Source organism: Pectinophora gossypiella, chromosome 16, assembly GCF_024362695.1.
Source record: "Pectinophora gossypiella chromosome 16, ilPecGoss1.1, whole genome shotgun sequence".
Taxonomy (NCBI): domain Eukaryota; kingdom Metazoa; phylum Arthropoda; class Insecta; order Lepidoptera; family Gelechiidae; genus Pectinophora; species Pectinophora gossypiella.
Window position 1 is genome coordinate 5,405,431 of NC_065419.1, and position 21,684 is coordinate 5,427,114.

The 21,684-nt window shown below is 39.3% G+C and overlaps 1 protein-coding gene across 4 annotated transcripts in view; it reads left to right on the plus strand.

The window, feature by feature from the left end:
• The window catches only part of LOC126373616 (uncharacterized), a 31,332-nt gene extending 10,442 nt beyond the window's left edge, over window positions 1–20,890 (plus strand). For 2 of the 4 annotated variants that reach the window (XM_050019816.1, XM_050019815.1), the window contains exon 10: window positions 61–1,468. The gene's annotated coding sequence lies outside the window, so the exon portion shown is untranslated. Of the gene's footprint in view, window positions 1–60; window positions 1,469–2,215; window positions 2,386–20,710 lie in introns of those variants that run through there. The other 2 variants (XM_050019818.1, XM_050019817.1) reach the window with 2 other exon arrangements.
• Window positions 20,891–21,684: the final 794 nt, after the last annotated feature.

Here is a 21,684-nt window from a genome sequence, read left to right on the forward strand (position 1 = left end):
AAAAAGTTTCAAGCCGATAAGTTAGGTACCTATCTAATATCCTTTTTTTTTCTTTTAAAGGTGCCGATTGCCGAAACCGCATCAGTACGTACTGCTAAGGCGTGTTATAAGGTATATTGCTCATTCTATGACTAAGGTTAGAAGATAGAAGAAAACATGAAGCTTGTGTTATTTTATAATTTTAAAAAGTTACGAAGGGTAATTATAATTATAAATTCACTTTTTAACACATTTTCACCATCTGAAAGAGTCGACGTTGAAAGTGCAACAACGAATTTACAAAACAAAAGAATTTAATTTGTAAAATAAATTTTCGGTTGTTTATTTTGTAAAATAACACGGTTCTGTTAGATTCGCTAGCTTTTAAATTATATTTTTTTTATTTATTTAACTCTAAGAACAAAACTCGTAACGCCCGTGTCAACGTGGGACAGAAAAGATAATAGATAATAAGTATTAAGTATAAAACGATACAGTAAATAGCTGCTGTTAATCAAAATAATTATTCATAAAAATAAATTATTGATAAAATAATAATATTAAATTAAAACACCGAAACTATACTAATAGGTACATACTGCTACCTGATATTTTAATTAGTATTACTAACAACGACTTATAATACGATACAGTACAAGTTAAGAGTAACATTAATTATAACGATTACAATATCGCTCGGCGAAGCGTGGATATTTAGTTCATATACGGTGGATGTACCTCTGGTTAGACTAATTAGGAATGTAGTCTTGAGTTTACGCGGTTATTATCATAATTAAAGCACATAATAATGGGTTCTTACCGCGTTTAAATGGGGATATGAGACTCCCGATATTTCGACACTGTTGCAAGTGCCATGATCACGGGATGACTGTCTCATATCCCCATTTAAACGCGGTAAGAACCCGTTATTATGTGCTTTAATTATGTAGTCTTGAGTCATGACCCGATTATAAACATTCTTAGGTAGGTACTTATATTCTAAATAAGACGAAATTTCAAATAAGTATTTATGATACTTAGGAGTGACGTCATGAGAGGTTTCATACACTCGTATTGGAGTCGTAACGTGGAATTACTTCCTATTTTGTCGCGGCATTTGTGATGCCACTTTTAAAGGACAGGCACGTGGCATCTTATTTAGATTATTACACGTGTCTATGCGTATTCACCTTCATAGGTGAAAATTAAATTAACTTACCTTATTCATTACTTTCCCGACGTTTCGATCGCGCGACCAAACGTTGTATCTTTATTTTCGTCTGCTAGTTATTTATGCACCTATTGAAATTATGCTGACTCTGGAAGGTAATAGGACACCATTCTGTTGTTTCCTACCTATTTGTGCTTCCTACCTACGAGATTTATCTCTTATTGGAGTGGAAGGTAAAAATGTTCTTTCTAGGTACCTTTGTCGCGACGTCGAAGACATTAAAATTTGTGCTTCTACACTTTGCTGCGGAACATCTTACTTTCGTCAGCACACTTAGTAGTTATGCTGAATCTGAAACCAAATAACACTATAACTCAAAAGTGTCTTAGGTAAAGTGCTTACTTAGGTAATATAAGCGGAGTGCTTCGTCTTTAAGGTTCGTTTATTATATTCTTTAGTAACTACATGTAATACATCTACTTAATACAAATATTGTTTCGCGTAACGAACAAGGCTCTCCGCAACCTTGCACTGTTTCACCACAGTTTGAATAATGTCGTTTACTAGGTTGGCGTTCAGTTTTTTTTCGACTGCTTATTGGAGAAAGCCGGTGATGGCTTTCCTGACAAGGAATGGGTTGCCAGGACCCGGCAAATATTTAAAAATTAAACCTTCAATATCTGACATTACTATTTAAATATATCATTCAAATATCCGTTTGCTGCACATACTTCCGTGAAAACACTGCCGTCAAAAGTTTCCGCATCGCATTGGTGTACAACGACCAATTCAAATGCTCCATCAACCTCTCTGGCACCCTGGCATGCCCATCTCCAATTGGCACCTGTAACATTCCAAAGTGATAACACATTCTTGCAACACAATTGCTTAATCACAGAGACCAGACGATGTTACACTTACCATGTCGTTATTGGTAACTGAGGTTTTTTTGTAGTCTTAAGTCGTGACCCGATTATAAATATCGTTAGGTAGGTACTTATATTCAAAATAAGACGAAATTTCAAATAAGTATTTATGATACTTACTGGAGTGACGTCGTGAGAGGTTTCATACACTCGTATTAGAGTCGTAACGTGGAATTACTTCCTATTTTGTCGCGACATTTGTGATGCCACTTTTAAAGGACACGCACGTGGCATCTTTTTTAGATTATTAAACGTGTCTATGCGTATTCACCTTCATAGGTGAAAATTAAATTTACTTACCTTATTAATTACTTTCCCGACGTTTCGATCGCGCTGATGTAATCGTCACAGTATGAGCCAAGTCAGGGGCCTTTGTCGATTCTCAATAGTAACCCTCACACCGGGGTTGATCCTACACGATAGAAGAAGTTGAGTTTTTAATATAACGTTTGTTTCGACACCGTTACCATTTCCTACACTTAGTACTTACCTAGCAGGGTAGTGTCGTAGCCGTGGTTATTTTTTTTTGCGAATAGGTAACTACTTATTTATAAAACGATACAGTACAACTTAAAATTAACATTAATTATATCATTGAGGAATTTGTTTCATGGGAACTCTCGTACGGAGTCAGAAGGTGATCACCAGTTTTGTTAACAACATTTGTATGTACTTAAGTACCTTCCTACTGTCGATGTTACCATACTTTGTAGTTATACTCACTCTAAAATCATTATATCATTCAAATTCTTCAGAAATAAGCTCTCCCTTTACTTTATAGCGGCTTACGGCTATTTAAGACTAAAGTAAGACCCAGAGGGGGTGAGGTTGGCGAATGATATCAAGTGATGTAGGGTGGACAGTCACCGCATTGTATACGTACTTAGTTTAGTACCTATTATTCTTTATTCTGTATTTTTCATTTGCATTTACAAGTCCTTAGATGTTTCGGACCAATCGTCATAAGAAATGTTTCATTCGTACGCTGTGTTCCTTTAGTTTCGAATATATTACCTACCAAGTTTTGTCTGTACATTATACGGAGCGAATTTAATAATATTTTCCGGTACCTTACAACGTTCTATTATAGTCTGTACTATGTCATTTCCATATTTTGATCCTAGTCATTTAAACCGTTTAAGGTTTTCCCGTAAATATTGGGTCTTGGTTTTTTTTCAATCCTCGAAATTTATTGGAGTAAATTGATATCTACTCAACTTCTATCAGGGATCCGACGAAACCATGTTTCTATTATTACTCGAGATTTCGACTTGGTTTATTTAAGGTAAACGCTCCTATTAACGCCACCCAAAAATCGACATCGTTTACCGCCACCTTTTTTAAATTGCGGATATTTTGAATTGTGTCCGAGATAGAAAATTGATTCAAATGTCAAAAGATACATGTATTAATTGACCATGAAACGAACATACCCCTGAGCGTGGGCAACAACAGTCTAATTTGGGATTGGTCTGTAAGTGTGCAGTGTCCGCGCAAGCAACGCGCTCCATACAAGCCACTAATGAAATGCATAAGCATACAACATTTTTTTCTTAAGGTTTTGTGTCCGATGAAACATATTTTTCTTCATTTTAGTAATTATAACTACTTGTTAATACGTTTAAGAACTGAGAAAGCATGCTATATTTGACATTTGTGTTAGTTTTAAATGATTAATTTGAGTTTTAAAATGTGGCGGTGATAGAAGCATACATTTGCAGTTTGGTTACTATTACCGCCACCTATGGCGGCGATCGATATTTGTATGATATTTGTATTTTTTAGTTATTTAAGGTAACATGCCCAATCATTCATAATGTTATCATCTTATTTTATAGTATGGTTCATGAACTATATTAAAATCTATTAACGCCACACATTTGGTGGAATTCAAGTATCCTGTGCTGCATATAAGTTAATGTATTTTTTTAAGAAATGTATGAACAAGTAGTTGAAGTAATTATGAATTTCTAATTTAAGTACTTTATATATTTATTAAAATATGCTTTGAAACTGGTTATTACATACGTAGCTCTCATTTTGAATATTTATTTGTTTTCTTAAGGCTAATTTTTATGTGGCGGAAATTGAAACACAGAAATTACATACATGTTTCTATTACCGCCACCATAGATTCCCTCTTATGATTTATAGACAGGGTGATGCATTATTCTTCGGACTGACAGAGACGGACGGACAGATAGAGACAGACGGACGGACAAACCGAAACGGACGGACAGATAGAGACAGACGGACGGACAGGGACAGACGGACGGACAGAGACAGAAGAACAGACAGAGACAGAAGGACAGGCAGAGACAGACGGACGGACAGAGACAGACGGATAGACAGAGACAGAAGGACAGACAGAGACAGACGGACGGACAGAGACAGACAGACGGACAGAGACAGACGGACGGACAGAGACAGACGGACGGACAGAGACAGACGGATGGACAGACGGACGGACAGAGACAGACGGATAGACAGAGACAGACGGACCGGCAGAGACAGACGGATAGACAGAGACAGACGGATGGACAGACGGACGGACAGAGACAGACGGATGGACAGAGATAGACGTCAATTATGTATATAAATCTATGAAACCAAAAGATTTTTCTGTAGTTTATGTCATAATTCATTTAATAAAAAAATAACTATAATAATAAAGTTTATTGAGAACTCCTCATACAGAATCATTTCGTCGACTCCCGAAATCCTGAGGGAGATTGGGAGTTTCTATAGACAGCTATATTCCACGAAAACATCAGGCGAAAGCAGCTCGAGACCCTCGAGTCAAGCTTACCCGACACTACACTGAAGATATCCCGGACGTCAGCCTGTACGAGATTAGGATGGCCCTCAAACAGCTCAAAAACAACAAAGCGGCAGGAGATGACAGAATCACAGCAGAACTTCTGAGACCGGGCGGAACGCCAATACTCAAAGCCCTCCAGAGGCTCTTCAATTCCGTCATATTTCAGGGCAAAACGCCGAGGGCATAGAGCGGAAGCGAGGTGATCCTGTTCTTCAAGAAAGGCGATAAAGCCCTACTGAAGAACTACAGACCTATCTCGCTTCTGAGCCATGTCTGCAAGTTGTTTTCGAGGGTCATTACGAATCGTCTCGCTTGCAGATTTGACGACTTCCAGCCTCCCGAACAAGCCGGTTTCCGAAAAGGCTTTAGCACCATAGACCACATCCATACGCTGCGGCAGGTTATACAGAAGACCGAAGAGTATAATCTGCCACTTTGCTTGGCGTTTGTGGACTATGAGAAAGCCTTTGATTCGATCGAGACCTGAGTGGTGTTGCAGTCTCTTCAGAGGTGCCAAGTGGACCATAGGTACATCGAAAAGCTAAGGGACCTCTACCAAAATGCCACTATGTCAGTTCGAGTACAGAACCAGAGCTCTAATCCGATCCAACTGCAGCGAGGAGTGAGACAGGGAGATGTCATCTCTCCGAAACTGTTCACTGCTGCATTGGAGGATATTTTTAAGCTTTTGGACTGGTATGGATTTGGCATCAACATCAACGGTGAGTACCTGACGCACCTTCGATTTGCCGATGATATAGTCCTAATGGCTGAGACCCTGGAAGAACTGAACACCATGCTCGAGCATCTCAGTAACGCATCCCAACGAGTGGGTCTTAGCATGAACATGGCAAAGACAAAAATTATGTCCAATTATGTTACACTCGAAGTTGTAGACCAGTACATTTACCTAGGACAAATAATCCAGTTAGGTAAGTCCAACTTCGAGAAAGAGATCTCTCGTCGGATCCAACTCGGATGGGCAGCGTTCGGGAAGCTGCGGAATATCTTCTCGTCCAAAATACCAGTGTCTCAAGACGAAAGTCTTTGACCAGCGCGCGTTGCCAGTGATGACCTACGGCAGTGAGACGTAGCCGCTTACTATGGGTCTCGTGAGGAGGCTCGGTGTCACTTAGCGGGCAATGGAGAGAGCTATGCTCGGTATTTCCCTGCTTGATCGAATCAAAAATGAGGAGATCCGCAGGAGAACTAAAGTCACCGACATAGCTCGGAGAATTGCAAAACTGAAGTGGCAGTGGGCAGGACACATAGCGAGGAGAACCGATGGCCGCTGGGGCGGAAAGGTTCTGGATTGACGACCTCTTTCAAACTAGGTGAACCTGTATTTTGAGAGACAGTGCCTTCCCAATTTATGTATCTATTAACTACATTAACAGTGGTAAAAATACGGTATTAAAACAACTTTTTTTTAAATAAAGTATTTTATTGTACCTGAATAGTTGGTTAGATATCTCGTTGGCGGTATTCGATGCAGCAAAGGCGGTAATAGAAAAAACCGCAATTTATGTGGCGGTAATAGAGGAAAGTGAGTTTTCGGACATAAAATTATTTTTTATCCAAAATATTCACTCAAAATTAAAAATTCTTGATGTATTTAGCAGAAGACAGTCATAAAAATACAAATAAAATAAATAAGCTGCACTATCAAATACAGAAGTACTTAATTTCTGAGAGGTAATCAGAGCATAGCTTAACCTGGCGGTAATAGGAGCGTTTACCTTATTTTAAAGTCAAAGAATTACAATGTAAATAGGAGTAGCTGTAACAGTCTCTCTGACAAGATTAGCAAGCGTTACATTTACTCCTAAACGTATGGTGTTTGCTTTAGTAATAAATAATAATATTGCATTCGATAATATAAAGCAGGCGCTTTATAGTGAGCGAAGGGAACGCACCTATCTCAGAACAAGATTATCCGCTACCGTGCAACGTTCAATCACTGTCTGAATGACGACATTTCTTGAACCATAATATCCAATTGTTTCTTGTTTGCCTTAAGGTTGCAATCTTCTAAAAACGTTTGTGTTTTTATAAGGCTGATAACTTTTTTGTTAAGTAGTTTTCAGGGCTAATTCATTATTATTGTTCACTTACTGAATGCCTAACTATTTACTAGGGCACAATTGCGTGATAACTTAACTGATAGAAGTTTCATAGCCGCGTGTGGTTCTTCTTGTCGTTTTGATGGCATTCAGATTTTTTCAGCCCAGTATTTTGCCACTCGGACAGCTTTTTCGGTGGCATTCATCAGCTCCTCTCGCGTACAGGTATCAGGGCACGCGGGGCAAGAATTTAGATGAGCCATAGTCTGAGGCGTAACACCACACAAGCAGCAAAGTTCCGATCCGTTGAGAAAACCCCACCTGGACAGGTTATCTTTACTTCGGCCAACCTGTGTGCGAAGTCTATTTAAAGATTTCCAGGTCGGCCTGGATAGCTCAAAACCCAGTGGAAGGTTCTCCGAGATGGGGACAAATGGAGTAGGTAGCGACGCTGTCCTGCGCCAAAGACTGCATCTGGCTTGTGGTAGTCGCGTGTGGTAGTAAGACTAATCAACTTTCATTAAAGTCCCGACGAAACATCTTTCTGTTGCTTGAAGACTTTAAAACACACCAACATTTTCTGATAATAAAACCACTGTCACAGGAGATTGTTGCTTGTTTGCGACACTTTTTGCTCGATTTCGAAAAGCGACAGTGTAGGTACCTAATCGAATGATAAAATGACCCGTGGGATTTACATATCACCTTATTACAATACTTATTTACTAAACTAAAACTAAAAATTTACTTTTATTCGATTGCACTGTCATTGTTCGCAAACGTTTGCGACTTGGCTAAGGCCCGTGATCATAGTCAATTCTTAGGCTATCGTTATAAATATGGGAATGTACTTGCCTCAAAAGATTTTCGGATGTTTCGCATCGTATTGGCTAAAATTTTAATATTCCGTATATACCTACTTGCTTTTTAGTGAGATTGATTAGGCTATTACATATTATAAATTTGGGAATGTACGTATACTTGCCTCAAAAGATTTTCGGAAGTTTCGCATCGTAATTTTAATATTCCGTAGATACCTACTTGCTTTTTAGTGAAATTGATAAGGCTATTGTTATAAATATGGTAACATACTTGCCTCACAAGATTTTAGGATGTTACGCATCGTATCGGCTTAAATTTTAATATTCCGTAGATAGCTACTTGCTTTTTAGTGAGATTGATAAGGCTATCGTTATCAATATGGGAATGTACTTGCCTCACAAGATTTTCGGATGTTTCGCATCGTATCGGCTTCAATTTTACTATTCTCGCGAAACAAATAATATCTACCTGCGTGAAAATACTTCGGCTAACAATTTATGTGTTGCAGTTTTGTACGACCCCCAGTTTAGATTATTCGATAGTCGGGACGGTACCAATGCATTCCCATTTCCAATGGGCACCTGCAAAATAATAATAAAATATAACATATCCAGCCACACAAAATTGCATGAACACAATTCGAAAGCCAAGATCAAGAAATCCATAAGTCTATTAATAACTAAAGCGCGTCTCGCTGTATGGAATCAGGCGGTTATTAATATAATAAACACAACACAAGTTAATAATTTAATAATTATAATTCAACAAAATATCTCAATATGTGTCATTTTTACTTCTAGATATTATGGAATTTCTTGAACATCCTTAATATTGAACTTTCCATATTTTTAGCAACAACAGGCCCATGCTTTAAAGAAGAATCATCGTCAGATATCTCGACATCCTGTTTCGCTCTTTCTACTCTGAAGTCGCTATCGTCGGCGCCCTTAAAATAATGAAGTAATACTAAAATTTTGAGCTTTCTTAAGTATTTGTACATTTTTTAGAAATTATTATACGATCCACAGTGATACTGGAGGTCCTGACCTGCCGGCTGCGCTGGACCCTTGTCTGGGCAGGGCTACCACCTTGCCGGTCCGTGCTGTTCTTAACGCGATCGTAACGTGCCTTTCTCTGCGATACTTCTGTCACTACTCGTTGCCATATGATAACTACCGTGGAGGACATCTGTACTATAGGAAGCTGACACCCACTTTCAGTTGAAGCCTCAACGTTACGTGGTGCAGTAACTTTTGATTTAGTTTTCCTAACGATGCATCCACCGTCAGGTAGTGATACAATGGTCGTGGTACTGGAAACAGAACTGGCGTCGTCAGGAGGTGACTGATCATAGATCGTAGTCTATTATTAGGCTACCGTTATAAATGTGGGAATATGCTTCGTTTCGCATCGTATCGCCTTCAATTTTTTAAATACCTACTTGCTTTTTAGTGAGATTGATAAGACTATCTTTATTAATATGGGAATGTACTTATCTCCAAAGATTTCGGATGTTTAGCATCGTATCGGCTTCAATTTTAATATTCCGCAGATACCTACTTGCTTTTTAGTGAGATTGATTAGGCTTTTGTTATAAATATGGGTAGGTACATAATAGGAAGGTTCATATCTCGCGAAACAAATATCCACCTGCGTGAAAATACACTATGTCATTAACAAGTGCAGCATTCAGTTTCTTCTTGGCTGGTTTGTTAGGAAACGCTGGCGACCTTTTGCCAGTTAACAGGTGTGTGGCTAAGACTATGAAAATTGAATTTGAATAAATAAAATGTATATTATACCTTAGTAATATTACATTATCCATAGTCCTGAAGTATCCTGAAGACGCAATCATCGGCGCCTTTAAAGTAATGAAGTAATACAAAAATTTTGAGCTTTCTTAAGTATTTGTACATTTTTTAGAAATTATCATACGAACCACACTGCTACTGGAGGTCTTGACCTGCCGGCTGCGCTGGACCCTTGTCTGGGCAGGGCTATCAACTTGCCGGTCCGTGCTGTTCTTAACGCGATCGTAACGTGCCTTTTTCTGTGATACTTCTATCAGTACTCTTTGCCAAGCCACCGCATCAGGGCCCTGGGTGATTACTACCGTGGAGGACATCTGTATTAGGTATAGGAAGCTGACACGCACTTTCAATTGGAGCCTCAAAGTGTAACTTTTGACTTAGTTTTCCTAACGATGCATCCACCGTCAGGTAGCGATACAATGGTCGTGGTACTGGAACCAGAACTGGCGTCGTCAGGAGGTGACTGATCGTAGATCGTAGTCTTTTATTAGGCTATCGTTATAAATGTAGGAATATACTTGCCTCACAAGATTTTCGGATGTTTCGCATAATATTGCCTTCAATTTTGTAGATACTTACTTGCTTTTTAGTGAGATTGATTAGGCTATCGTTATAAATGTGGGAATATACTTGCCTCACAAGATTTTCGGATGTTTCGCATCGTATCGGCTTCAATTTTACTATTCTCGCGAAACAAATAATATCTACCTGCGTGAAAATACTGCGGCTAACAATTTATGTGTTGCAGTTTTGTACGACCCCCAGTTTAGATTATTCGATAGTCGGGACGGTACCAATGCATTCCCATTTCCAATGGGCACCTGCAAAATAATAATAAAATATAACATATCCAGCCACACAAAATTGCATGAACACAATTCGAAAGCCAAGATCAAGAAATCCATAAGTCTATTAATAACTAAAGCGCGTCTCGCTGTATGGAATCAGGCGGTTATTAATATAATAAACACAACACAAGTTAATAATTTAATAATTATAATTCAACAAAATATCTCAATATGTGTCATTTTTACTTCTAGATATTATGGAATTTCTTGAACATCCTTAATATTGAACTTTCCATATTTTTAGCAACAACAGGCCCATGCTTTAAAGAAGAATCATCGTCAGATATCTCGACATCCTGTTTCGCTCTTTCTACTCTGAAATCGCTACCGTCGGCGCCCTTAAAATAATGAAGTAATACAAAAATTTTGAGCTTTCTTAAGTATTTGTACATTTTTTAGAAATTATTATACGATCCACAATGATACTGGAGGTCCTGACCTGCCGGCTGCGCTGGGCCCTTGTCTGGGCAGGGCTACCACCTTGCCGGTCCGTGCTGTTCTTAACGCGATCGTAACGTGCCTTTTTCTGCGATACTTCTGTCAGTACTCGTTGCCATATGATAACTACCGTGGAGGACATCTGTACTATAGGAAGCTGACACCCACTTTCAGGTGAAGCCTCAACGTTACGTGGTGCAGTAACTTTTGATTTAGTTTTCCTAACGATGCATCCACCGTCAGGTAGCGATACAATGGTCGTGGTACTGGAACCAGAACTGGCGTCGTCAGGAGGTGACTGATCGTAGATCGTAGTCTATTATTAGGCTATCGTTATAAATATGAGAATGTATTTGCCTCACATGAGTTTCCGATGTTTCGCATCGTAGCGGCTTCAATTTTAATATTCCGTAGATAACTTCTTGCTTTTTAGTGAGATTGATTAGGCTTTTGTTATAAATATGGGTAGGTACATAATAGGAAGGTACATTTCGCGCGAAACAAATATCTATCTGCGTGAAAATACACTATGTCATTAACAAGTGCAGCATTCAGTTTCTTTTTGGCTGGTTTGCTAGGAAACGCGGGCGACCTTTTGCCAGTTAACGAGTGTGTGGCTAAGACTATGAAAAATGAATTTAAATGAAAAAAATATATACAATACCTTTGTAATATTACATTATCCATAGTTCTGAAGTATCCTGAAGACGCTATCATCGGCGCCTTTAAAATAATGAAGTAATACAAAAATTTTGAGCTTTCTTAAGTATTTGTACAATTTTAGGAATTATCATACGAACCACACTGCTACTGGAGGTCTTGACCTGCCGGCTGCGCTGGACCCATGTCTGGGCAGGGCTATCAACTTGCCGGTCCGTGCTGTTGTTCTTAACGCGATCGTAACGTGCCTTTTTCTGCGATATTTCTGTCAGTACTCGATGCCAAGCCACCGCATCGGGGCCCTGGCTGTTAACTACCGTGGATGACCTCTGTACTATAGGAAGCTGACACCTACTTTCAGTTGGAGCCTCAACGTTACGAGGTGCAGTAACTTTTGATTTAGTTTTCCTAACGATGCATCCACCGTCAGGTAGCGATACAATGGTCGTGGTACTGGATCCAGAACTGGCGTCGTCAGGAGGTGACTGATCGTAGATCGTAGTCTTTTATTAGGCTATCGTTATAAATGTGGGAATATACTTACCTCACAAGATTTTCGGATGTTTTGCATCGTATCGCCTTCAATTTTACTATTCCGTTGATAGCTTCTTGCTTTTTAGTGAGATTGATTAGGCTATTATTATAAATATGGGTAGGTACATAATAGGAAGGTACATTTCGCGCGAAACAAATATCTATCTGCAAGAAAATACACTATATCATTAACAAGTGCAGCATTCAGTTTCTTTTTGGCTGGTTTGCTAGGAAACGCGGGCGACCTTTTGCCAGTTAACGAGTGTGTGGCTAAGACTATGAAAATTGGATTTGAATGAATAAAATGTATATAATACCTTAGTAATATTACATTATCCATAGTCCTGAAGTATCCTGAAGACGCAATCATCGGCGCCTTTAAAGTAATGAAGTAATACAAAAATTTTGAGCTTTCTTAAGTATTTGTAAATTTTTTTAAATAATCATACGAACCACACTGCTACTGGAGGTCTTGACCAGCCGGCTGCGCTGGGCCCTTGTCTGGGCAGGGCTATCAACTTGCCGGTCCGTGCTGTTCTTAACGCGATCGTAACGTGACTTTTTCTGTGATACTTCTATCAGTACTCTTTGCCAAGCCACCGCATCAGGGCCCTAGGTGATAACTACCGTGGAGGACATCTGTATTATAGGAAGCTGACACGCACTTTCAGTTGGAGCCTCAACGTTACGTGTTGCAGTAATTTTTGATTTAGTTTTCCTAACGATGCATCCACCGCCAGGTAGCCTTACAATGGTCGTGATACTGGATCCAGAACTGGCGTCGTCAGGAGGTGACTGATCGTAGATCGTAGTCTTTTATTAGGTTATCGTTATAAATATGGGAATGTACTTGCTTCACATGAGTTTCCGATGTTTCGCATCGTAGCAGCTTCAATTTTAATATTCCGTAGATAACTTCATGCTTTTTAATGAGATTGATTAGGCTATTGTTATAAATATGGGAATATACTTGCTTCACAAGATTTTCGGATGTTTCGCATCGCATCGGCTTCAATTTTAATATTCCGTAGATACCTACTTGCTTTTAGTGAGATTGATTAGGCTGTTGTTATAAATATGGGTAGGTACATAATAGGAAGGTACGTTTCTCGCGAAACAAATATCTATCTGCGTGAAAATACACTATATCATTAACAAGTGCAGCATTCAGTTTCTTCTTGGTTGGTTTGTTAGGAAACGCTGGCGACCTTTTGCCAGTTAACGAGTGTGTGGCTAAGACTATGAAAATTGAATTTGAATGAATAAAATGTATATAATACCTTAGTAATATTACATTATCCATAGTCCTGAAGTATCCTGAAGACGCAATCATCGGCGCCTTTAAAGTAATGAAGTAATACAAAAATTTTGAGCTACGAGTATCTTAAGTATTTGTACATTTTTTAAAATTATCATACGAACCACACTGCTACTGGAGGTCTTGACCTGCCGGCTGCGCTGGACCCTTGTCTGGGCAGGGCTATCAACTTGCCGGTCCGTGCTGTTCTTAACGCGATCGTAACGTGCCTTTTTCTGCGATATACTTGCCTCACAAGATTTTCGGATGTTTCGCATCGTATCGCCTTCAATTTTGTAGATACCTACTTGCTTTTTAGTGAGATTGACAAGACTATCTTTATTAATATGGGAATGTACTTATCTCCAAAGATTTTGTATGTTTAGCATCGTATCGGCTTCAGTTTTAATATTCCGCAGGTACCTACTTGCTTTTTAGTCAGATTGATTAGGCTTTTGTTATAAATATGGGTAGGTACATAATAGGAAGGTTCATTTCTCGCGAAACAAATATCCACCTGCGTGAAAATACACTATGTCATTAACAAGTGCAGCATTCAGTTTGTTCTTGGCTGGTTTGTTAGGAATCGCTGGCGACCTTTTGCCAGTTAACAAGTGTGTGGCTAAGACTATAAAAATTGAATTGGATGAATAAAATGTATAGAATACCTTAGTAATATTACATTAGCCATCGTCCTGAAGTATCCTGAAGACGCAATCATCGGCGCCTTTAAAGTAATGAAGTAATACAAAAATTTTGAGCTTTCTTAAGTATTTGTACATTTTTTAGAAATTATCATACGAACCACGCTGCTACTGGAGGTCTTGACCTGCCGGCTGCGCTGGACCCTTGTCTGGTCAGGGCTATCAACTTGCCGGTCCGTGCTGTTCTTAACGCGATCGTAACGTGCCTTTTTCTGTGATACTTCTATCAGTACTCTTTGCCAAGCCACCGCATCAGGGCCCTGGGTGATAACTACCGTGGAGGACATCTGTATTATAGGAAGCTGACACGCACTTTCGATTGGAGCCTCAACGTTACGTGTTGCAGTAACTTTTGATTTAGTTTTCCTAACGATGCATCCACCGCCAGGTAGCCTTACAATGGTCGTGGTACTGGATCCAGAATTGGCGTCGTCAGGAGGTGACTGATCGTAGATCGTAGTCTTTTATTAGGCTATCGTTATAAATATGGGAATGTACTTGCCTCATATGAGTTTCCGATGTCTCGCATCGTAGCGGCTTCAATTTTAATATTCCGCAGATACCTACTTGCTTTTTATTGAGATTGATTAGGCTTTTGTTGTAAATATGGGTAGGTACATAATAAGAAGGTTCATTTCTCGCGAAACAAATATCCACCTGCGTGAAAATACACTATGTCATTAACAAGTGCAGCATTCAGTTTCTTCTTGGCTGGTTTGTTAGGAAACGTTGGCGACCTTTTTCCAGTTAACAAGTGTGTGGCTAAGACTATGAAAATTGAATTTGAATGAATAAAATGTATATTGTATAATACCTTAGTAATATTACATTATCCATAGTCCTGAAGTATCCTGAAGACGCTATAATCAGCGCCCTTAAAATTATGAAGTTATACTAAAATTTTGAGCTTTCTTAAGTATTTGTAAATTTTTTGAAATTATTGTAAGAACCACACTGCTACTGGAGGTCTTGACCTGCCGGCTGCGCTGGATCCTTGTCTGGGCAGGGCTATCAACTTGCCGGTCCGTGCTGTTCTTAACGCGATTGTAACGTGCCTTTTTCTGCGATACTTCTGTCAGTACTCGTTGCCATATGATAACTACCGTGGAGGACATCTGTACTATAGGAAGCTGACACCCACTTTCAGGTGAAGCCTCAACGTTACGTGGTGCAGTAACTTTTGATTTAGTTTTCCTTACGATGCATTCACCGCCAGGTAGCCTTACAATTGTCTTGGTACTGGATCCAGAACTGGCGTCGTCACGAGGTGACTGCTCGTAGATCGTGGTCTATTATTAGGCTATCGTTATAAATACTTGCTTTTAGTGAGATTGATTAGACCATCGTTATTAATATGGGAATGTACTTATCTCCAAAGATTTCGGATGTTTAGCATCGTATCGGCTTCAATTTTAATATTCCGCAGATACCTACTTGCTTTTTATTGAGATTGATTAGGCTATTGTTATGAATATGGTATATACGTATGGTAGGTACGTAATAGGAAGGTTCATTTCTCGCGAAACAAATATGTACCTGCGTGAAAATACTGTGGCTAACAATTTACGGTTTGCAGTTTTGTACGACCCCCAGTTTAGATTCTTCAATAGTTGGGACGGTACCAACGCATTCCCATTTCACGTCAGTATTTGTCACGATGTCTAACTCTCCGTATAATTAATAATAAATAATTAATGATAATTTTAAGTTATACTGTATCGTGTATAATGTGCTAATAAATAGCAATGATATAATATCTACCAGCAGTAGCCGCTTCTATCTCAAAAAAAGTAGTGACTCGTACTAGCGGCATTGTGAACTGTTTCATTAAAATATTGATTTTCGTTTGCACTTGCATCGCCTTCTTAATTAAATGTAACCTTAGTAACTTAACTAATCACTACATTACGTAACATCCCACAAAAATCTTTAATACTAATGTAAAAGGAAATCGGTGTTGGAAAATAAACCGTTTTTAAAATATTTAAAAGTGAAGACACCACTTCAGATTTACTTACTAAGAGTGCACTTAAGGTTCACTGAAGTCTGAAAATAATTTGTAGGTATTAAGTAGGTAGTTAGAGGCTTTACGACTTGTCACAACTGACCACTGAGGTATACTGTTAGAACGTAGGTACATGACACTATTATTTATGATGCATCATTCTTACCTTCCACCCTTTATCCTAGTCTAAATCAACCCTATTGTTAAGCCGTTAATCGTTACGCCTTCTAGATCGCCGTTTAGCTAATCACATTTCTGTGAACAATATTACTTACTTACCATTCTTTTGTTTAATTATAGATAGGCTCTCATTGTATTCCTATACAAAAAATAAAAGTAAGGGATTATTGTTAAAATAGTAAAACCTACCTACTGATAATTAAAACTACACATGACAATTTCCATTTACTAAAAGAAGTTTATTATCTAGTTTCGAACGCGATTCCAAGAAGCTTTTCGCTGAAAAAGTAAAGTATCGGCTTCGATTGTATTCCTTTAATTGTAATATTACTGGTAACAACAATAATTACGGCGTACGCTGTATTAAAAACCAAAAACCACATGACATTTTCTAAAATCTGTCTAAAAACAATTTACAAATAAAATATCGAACTTGATTCCAAGAAGGAAAATCGTTTTGGGAAACAATATAGAAAAGCAATAATATATGAATTATCTACTCATTATGCACTTACTTTAATACTTACAGTTTTGTATAAGACTTGAAATGTACCTTTAATTGTATGTAAACTCATTTCGTGGCGACAGACGCATTTTCATGGATAAAAATAATTATGTTCAATAGTAAGTAATCTCCAATCTATCCTCTTTAGGAGGCCAGGTGGTACTCTGGCATTCCCGTCTCCAATAGTAACCTGTAAATTACTTAATTAAAATAAAATAAGAACCCTTAAACAGCGAAAAAACAAGTTATGGCGTAAGTTTTTCACTTACCAAATCAACGCAAATGTTGTTGCGCTTAACATTTGTGTTTTTGTCGGAATCCGTTTCCTTTCAGATTCCTTAGACGACACCTAAGAAATCAAAATTAGTATATTAATATGATATTTAAATAGAAAACAGTACTCGTACTGGTTTTAATTAAAACACATAATACTCCCACACATGAGACTCCCAGGGAGTCTCATATCCCCATTTAAACGCGGTAAGAACCCGTTATTATGTGTTTTAATTATGATAATAACCGCGTAAACTTAAAACAATCGTACTGGTTTGTATTATATATATATTATCAAACTTACCCTGATATAACTTGTATTCGCATTTTCTTTTACAGTTTTCCGTAACAGAACTTTTAACCGGCGCTTCAGCTTCTGGTAATTGTTCGTGAGATTCAGTTGACTCTCGAAGCCTGCTAGCCGCTAAATTAGCCCGACTTGGTTCAATTTTATCCCCACAGTCCTCAAACTCGGTTGTATAGATTTCATAATAATTCTGCGGGACTTTTTACTGTCTTTATTTTTAGATTTTAATAGCCTCAATTGAGCTGCTCTCTCTCTTCTCTAGCGTTTTTCCTCCTGCATGTACCTCTTGTACAAGTTAGGACTGTGGGGTATAAGTACTTCCTGACGCGGGGTCGAAGCATTTCTCGGGATGATGTATCCATTCATAACTCGAGAGCCGCTGATGAAGCCTAGTACATTTGTAGGTTACTGAAATTATAAAATATAATAATGAAACCCTTTTTTTCTAAATTTCACCAATGTGATTATTAGAACAAAAAAAAACTCACAGTCACTAACTCCAACTAACTCTTTTTCATAGAGAAAAATACTCACTGTTAGGCTACGGTTATCAACTTGCCGTAGAGATATTTCGATGGCTTTGCTGAACACATCAAACGTTGGTTCAGGTCTTTTCGTCCCGTCATCTTCTGGGCATATAAAGCTCACTTCCATTCTAAAAGGTAGAGGAATACAATTCCATATTTACGCCCTCCCGGAGGAACGTATCCTCCGTACCATTCTAAAGAGAATCCCTAAGGAGTGGGAAACCACTCTTGGTAAAGAGGACCTTATTCAAAACGGTTTTCCGGTTCTCGAGGTGCACCGTATGCATCGCGGTCGTGGCCAGGTCCCGTACGACATGGTCACAGTCATAATAGAAAGGACGGATGAGGGCAAGAAGATCTTCAACCTGAAGACTTGTTGCGGTCTATCTGGCCTTAAAGTCGAAACTCCCCATAAGGGAGGCCCCCCAACGCAGTGTCATAGATGCCAACTTTACGGGCATTCTAGTAGGCATTGCCTAGTAACAGTAGTAGTAAGCCTAGGTGCGTAAAGTGCCTAGGTGATCACGCTACTTCGGATTGCCTTAGAGGCAAAAACGAGGTAGAACCCTCTAGCTGTGTGTTGTGTGGTCAGCAAAGTCATCCTACGAACTATCGCGGATGCACCAAGGCTCCACGCACCCACCACAAAGTAGCTCTACGAAGGGCCGCCCGCGCTGCAGCTTCCCAACCCGGTCCCACTAAGGCCCAAATGGCCCCTTCCTCGCACTCTACTCGCGATTTCCCGGCACTGCCGGCACATGGACTCGTCCCCCGGCAATCGTCCGACCCACAAATCCGCCCCGCGCCCAACCTAGTAGCAATTTAGGTATTCCTGCACCCCCTCTCGCACTTCGTCCGGTTCCTGCGATGACCCCTCAGGCCTCTGCGTTTCCTGTCAACCAGGTTAGGGAATTTAGTATTCTCTTTAAGTCGCCCCTTAGTCAACTTGATAGTTTATTAGACTCCCTGTCCCAATTTAAAGCTACCTAATAATGGATTGTACGAATAAAAGTAGAGTCAAACCGCGTTCCTTTACAATAGGTTTTTTCAATGCTGATGGCATCTTAGGTCAACGTGCAGAGATTCACGAGTTTGAAAACATCATCAGGTAGATATTTTATTAGTGCAGGAATCTTTCCTAAAACCCTCTAATCGCGACCCCAAGATGGCGAATTATAATCTAGTGCGAAACGACAGTATCTTTGCGCCCAAAGGGGGCACTCTCATTTATTATAGAAAGTCACTTCACTGTATCCCCATAGACCCGCCTGACCTCACTGACATTAAGGCTTCGATCTGTCGAGTAGGCATGCCAGAACATCAGCCGATCACATTAGTGTCCGCTTATCTATCTCCTAATAACTCTAAGAGGTTACTTAGAAGTGACCTCGAAGCCCTTTTTAATCTAAGTAATTCAGTCATAATTGCAGGCGATCTTAACGCTAAACATCTTTCTTGGAGTTGATTAACAACAAAAACAAGAGGCAGGGTTATTAGAAACTCTAGCCGAGCCCCTCTATTATGATATAATAACACCATTGCAGCCCACTAGATATCCCCCTGACTTAACCACAAACCAGAAATACTCGACTTGGCGCTTCTAAAGAACATAAACTTACGTTTATCTATGTTCTATAGAAGTACTACACGAGTTACAATCCGACCACCGACCTATATTAAAACTAGGCTCCCGTTTAGACCCCCTGATAATCCAGCACCCCCTAAGACAATGCTGGACTAAGAGAAGGTGGCCGAAGGCCTCCTGTCTTCCAGTTCAGTATACTTAGATAGTATCCCAGTAGAAATAACCCCTTTAGAGGAGGCCTCGACAGCTATTAACTCCCTCACGGATCACGTGAGGTCGGTTTTGAACGAAAGTTTAAAACAGGTTCCGGACATGGAAGACCATCGCTGGAAACTGCCTACCGACATTGACGATGACGAAAAAGCCGAATGCCTTGCCGACAGTCTCGAAGCCCAAAGCTCGCCCAGCACTCTCCCTAGCGATCGTAGGCACCTCTCGACGTTGAACTCTGAAGTTCAGCGTAGTGCAGAAGCCTTACGAACCCGTACAGAAGTACCTCCTACCGATCCTCCTCTTCCACAGGTCACTGAAGAAGAGGAATTAGGTCTCATAAAAAGATTTCATACCCAAAAAGCCCCTGGCTCAGACGGTATCACGAGTCGTATCAAACTGTTTTATTGGTAAAAATATCATTTAAATTACTTTAACAAAGTAGAAAGTGGGAGACGAGATGTAGGTAGGTTGCTGTTGTAGAACTGCAATTGGTTCGTTTAAATGAAATACTACCTATGTTGGTACTATCGCGCCATAACCTCTTAATTTTGCCACAAGTTATTTTAAAATCGAGTGACTAATAAATTTGTATGCCGGTTATTTAAATTTCTAGTCAGAAAGGCTTATTATAGTGCGTCAAGTTTTTGTATGATTATGATGGTTTAAAAGTAAAATTTGGATGTATCTTATTTTAATTTTATTATTAGAATATTATTACAAGTTTGAATTGTTTATTTATTAAATTAAATCTTTATTTGTATTGAAAATGTTTTATTAATTATCTAATTTAATGCATGTTATTCAATTCATATTCAATGTACGATAATAATATTCTGTCGAACAAAAACTTGTTTGCCTATTTTTTGGCGGAATGTACTGATACTACTTTATTATGATTGTAATTTTTTTACTTTTTACGGTTACATTAAAAAGAAATATAATAATAAATAAAATTAAGTACGTTAAACTAAAAAGATACCTTATTAAAGTCAGTCAGTCTTAAATTAAAACTACTTATTAAATTACACTGTTTGTTCGTAGGGTACTCTGGTGTCGTGTAGGCGTCAATTCCACGGGCTGAAGAATAAAGGATGAAGGACCTATGAAATAAAAGAAATACCATAATTACAAGGTATTTAAAGACCCGTACCTAAATTACCCCAATTAAAACCTAAACCAATACCTGTACTTTTTATACACAATAAAAATCTTTATCTTATATCTTTATAGTGTTGCCAATCGATTACGTCCTTCTAAATTACAATTAAAAACACTTTCATCATCATCATCAGCCGTACGACGCCCACTGCTGGGCATAGGCCTCCCCCAAGGATCTCCACGACGATCGGTCCTGCGCTGCCCGCATCCAGCCACTTCCCGCGACCTTCACCAGATCGTCGGTCCACCTTGTAGCGGGCCTACCCACTGAGCGTCGTCCGACACGCGGCCGCCACTCCAGAACCCTTCCGCTCCAGCGGCCATCGGTTCTCCTCGCCATTTGTCCTGCCCACTGCCACTTCAGCTTTGCAATTCTCCGAGCTATGTCGGTGACTTTAGTTCTCCTGCGGATCTCCTCATTTCTGATTCGATCAAGCGGGGAAATACCAAGCATAGCTCTCTCCATTGCCCGCTGAGCGACATCGAGCCTCCTCACGAGACCCATAGTAAGCGGCCACGTCTCACTGCCGTAGGTCATCAAGAGACACTGAGGTATTTTGGATGAGAAGATATTCCGCAACTTCCCGAACGCTGCCCGTCCGAGTTGGATCCGACGAGAGATCTCTTTCTCGAAGTTGCACTTACCAAAATTGGACTTAAAAAACACTTTATCACACTCAAAATAGTATTAAAATGAACAAATATAGTCCCTGAGTTGCTTCTAACTATTTGAAAACAATAATCTCAAAACCTTTAAGTATAATTATTTTTATCCACCTTAGCAAAAACAACGTTTCTCTCAAGAGCTGTCAGAGTTGGATGGCGGGATGTTTTCCAGCTTCGAGACTCGTCGTTTG